Source organism: Geospiza fortis, unplaced genomic scaffold, assembly GCF_000277835.1.
Source record: "Geospiza fortis unplaced genomic scaffold, GeoFor_1.0 scaffold392, whole genome shotgun sequence".
NCBI classification, from domain to species: domain Eukaryota; kingdom Metazoa; phylum Chordata; class Aves; order Passeriformes; family Thraupidae; genus Geospiza; species Geospiza fortis.
Window position 1 is genome coordinate 184,568 of NW_005054541.1, and position 3,865 is coordinate 188,432.

General features: G+C 53.0%; 1 protein-coding gene across 1 annotated transcript in view; it reads left to right on the forward strand.

Annotated features, from left to right (window-relative positions):
• Positions 1-3,865, forward strand: part of FEZ1 (fasciculation and elongation protein zeta 1) — a 15,008-nt gene that overhangs the window by 506 nt on the left and 10,637 nt on the right. The gene's annotated exons all lie outside the window — the stretch shown is intronic.

Consider the following 3,865-nt stretch of genomic DNA (forward strand, 5'->3'; position numbering starts at 1 on the left):
GGGCGGCGCAGGGAGGGGCGGCGAGCGCAGCGAGGGCGGGTCCGTGTGCGTGTGCTCGTGTGCGTGTGCGCGCAGCGCTCAGCGAGCGTGCGAGGGGTGTGTGTGCGTGCAAGGGATGTGCGTGTGCGTGTCCAGATGTGTGCGTGAGGGATGTGTATGCGTGCAAGGGCTGAGCGTGTGTGCGAGGGATGTGCGTGTCCAGATGTGTGTGCAAGGGGTGTGTGCGTGTGCAAGTGCAGATGTGTGTGCAGGGCTGCGTGTCTGTGTGCGCGCAGCGCTCAGCGAGCGTGCGAGGGGTGTGTGTGCGTGCAAGGGATGTGCGTGTGCGTGTCCAGATGTGTGCGTGAGGGATGTGTATGCGTGCAAGGGCTGAGCGTGTGTGCGAGGGATGTGCGTGTCCAGATGTGTGTGCAAGGGGTGTGTGCGTGTGCAAGTGCAGATGTGTGTGCAGGGCTGCGTGTCTGTGCAGATGTGTGTGTGTGCATATCCAGGTGTGGGTGCAGGGCTGCATGTGTGTGCAGATGTGTGTGCATGCAGGGGGGTGTGTGCATGTGAAGGTGTGCGTGTGCAGCTGCAGGGGCACACGTGCAGGCACGTGGATGTGCAGGTGTGTGTGCAGGTGTGTGTGCACGCAGTGTGGTGCAGGTGTGTGCGGGGCCTGGAGCTGGGGTTCCTGAGGTCTGTGGTGCATCTGTGGGAATGCACAAGTGCACAGCAGTGCATAATGCATGTGAGGGGATGCAGGCATGCACTGGGGTGCACAGCATTGCACGTGGGGATGCATGAGTGCATGGTGTGCATGCTGGCACATGCGGGGGTGTGTGAGTGCATGATGTGCATGCTGGCACATGTGGGGATGCATGAATGCAAAGACTTGCATGGGACAGAGTGTGCATGCGCTGGGGCACGTGGGGGTGAATGTGTGTGCAGCCCAGCGCATGTGCACTGCTGCAGCACGCATGCACCTGTCTGCAGACACTGTGCATACATGCAGTGCTCTGTGTGTGTGCTTTGCATCTCTCTGTGCATGGCGTGCATGTTAACAGGGAGCGCTGGGCTCTGTCCTGTGTGTCTGTGTGTGTCTGTGTGTCTGTGTGTCTGTGTGTGTGTCTGTGTGTGTCTGTGTGTGTCTGTGTGTGTGTCTGTGTGTGTCTGTGTGTGTCTGTGTGTGTCTGTGTGTCTGTCTGTGTGTCTGTGTGTCTGTGTGTGTGTCTGTGTGTGTCTGTGTGTGTCTGTGTGTCTGTGTGTGTGTCTGTGTGTGTCTGTCTGTGTGTCTGTGTGTCTGTGTGTGCTGCAGGTGTGTGCAGGGCTGGGCTCGCTGCAGGTGCACACGTGCAGTGTGTGCATGCACAGGCCCTGTGCTGCAGGGCTCGGGGCACCAGTGGGGCACACGTGCATGGGGTGGTGTGACTGAAAACCCTTTCAGGGCAGTTTTTGCCCAAAGCTGTGATGTTTGTGCTGCCCTCCCCAGGGAAGCATGGCCAGGGCTGGGCAGTGAGCTGGGGTGCTGACGCCTGTACTGGGCTGCTCCTGGCTTACTACTGAGTTACTGATTGCTTGCTCTGGGGCTACTGTGAGGATGCTACTGGGATATTCTCAGTAATCTCCTGAGGGAGTAGTGAAATACTACCAAGGCACAGCTGAGATGCCTCAGGGTGCTGCTGGGATGCCCTGAGTTTACGAGGATGTGGACAGGCTGCTCTGCACACAGCAGTAAGGCACTTGCAGAGTGGCACTAAGCTACTCTCAGGATACTCTGTGGATGCTACTGGGATGCTGTAAAAGCTCCACTATCAGGCTGCTACTAAGATACTGAGGTACTCGTATGAAGGTACCACTGGAGCAGCTCACACAAGGTTCCTCTCAAGATACGTTCAGGTTGCTTCAGGGCAGTAGGAAAATACCTGGATAACAGCACAGTGCCAGCTGGATCCCATTACACTACTACTAGGATCCTATCAGCACACTCCTTATCTACTACTGTGATACTATCAAGGCACCAGGGTGCTCTTGGGATGCTCCTGACAGAATCAGGATATTTCTGCCTGTGCTAGTACAACATCAGGATAATGCTGAGCTACTCAATGCTGAGCTGCTACTAGGATACTCTCAGTGTAGCACAAAGGTACTACCAGGATGTTGCTAAGAGGTTATCAGGATAACACTCCGAAGTATCCCTTGGCTAATTGTAAATGTATTGCTAATGCTAACGAGTGTTACTAATGAGGCACTACTAAGATACTACAGGGTCATTTCTAGAATACAACATTTCTGCTACTACTCTGATAGTACCAGGATATTATCACAGAGCTCCCGAGGTGCTGTCAGGACAGGGGTCAGTTTGCAGTGGGATGCTCCAGGACAGGGCTCAGTTTGCAGTGGGATGCTCCAGGACAGGGCTCAGTTTGCAGTAGGATGCTCCAGGACAGGGCTCAGTTTGCAGTGGGATGCTCCAGGACAGGGCTCAGTTTGCAGTGGGACTCCCAGGATGGGTCAGTTTGCAGTAGGATGCTCCAGGATGGGTCAGTTTGGAGTAGGATGCTCCAGGATGGGTCAGTTTGCAGTGGGATGCTCTCAGGATGGGTCAGTTTGCAGTAGGATGCTCCAGGATGGGTCAGTTTGCAGTGGGATGCTCCAGGATGGGTCAGTTTGGAGTAGGATGCTCCAGGATGGGTCAGTTTGGAGTAGGATGCTCTCAGGATGGGTCAGTTTGGAGTAGGATGCTCTCAGGATGGGTCAGTTTGGAGTAGGATGCTCTCAGGAGTACAGTGCAGTTATCTGTAGGATACTCCCAAGATGCTACAAGGGCACTAGGAAAGGTTGTGGTAAGATAACTCTGGGATGCCATCAGGGCAGCGCTCACATTTTTGGGGTACTGGCAGCACACTGCTGATACTTTCAGGCCACTTGCTTAGCAGTGATAAAGTGTCAGATTAAAGTCTTTTCTGCCTCAGAGATGGGGCAACAGAGGTGGTTAAAGCTGATAGGCCAAGAAACTCTTGTTATCTTTTGTAATTAGGAAATTATTGTAATTAGTTGGCTTCTGATTGTGGTGGTGTGAATTATAACGTCTGTATTGTCTCACCCTTCACCTGAGACTGAAAATGGAATAAAAGTTTTTAAAACACCTCTCGGTTACCCCATCTCTGGGTCAGAAAAGCCATATTCTGACAATATAGTATAAGGATACAACTAGGATACTCCCACTCCAGGGAAATGGATAGTGGCATGAGATTTTTTACAAACTATCAGGGTGGCACTAAGCTGCTTGAACCACCATCTGCACTTTGGTACAACTAGTAAATTACCTCTAGGATAGTGCCACAGTGTAAGAATATTTCTTCTGAAGGTAATACATCCTCTTAGGATACTACCAGGATACTACAGAGATACTGTTGGTTGTGTAACAGCCCTGGCAGCACAAAGGGAATGGGGAGCTGGGTGTTGTAACCTGTTAGTAGCCTGGTGAGGGAACAGGGAGCTGGGCGTTGTAAGCTGTTAGTAGCCACATGAGGGAACGGGTTGCTGGGTGTTGTAACCTGAGAGAATGGGTTGCTGGGTGCTGTAAGCTGTTAGAAGCCTGGTGAGGGAATGGGTTACTGGGTGTTGTAAGCTGTTAGTAGCCTGGTTCCTGATAGGCAACTGGGTGTTGTAACCTCTTAGTAGCCTGGTTCCTGACGGGTTGCTGGGTGTTGTAACCTGTTAGTAGCCCGGTGCCTGACGGGTTGCTGGGTGTTGTAAGCTGTTAGTAGCCTGGTTCCTGACAGCTTGCTGGGTGTTGTAAGCTGTTAGTAGCCTGGTTCCTGACGGGTGCTGTGTCCCTGCAGCTAAGGCAGCAGCAGCAGCAGCAGCAGCCGCGTTGAGG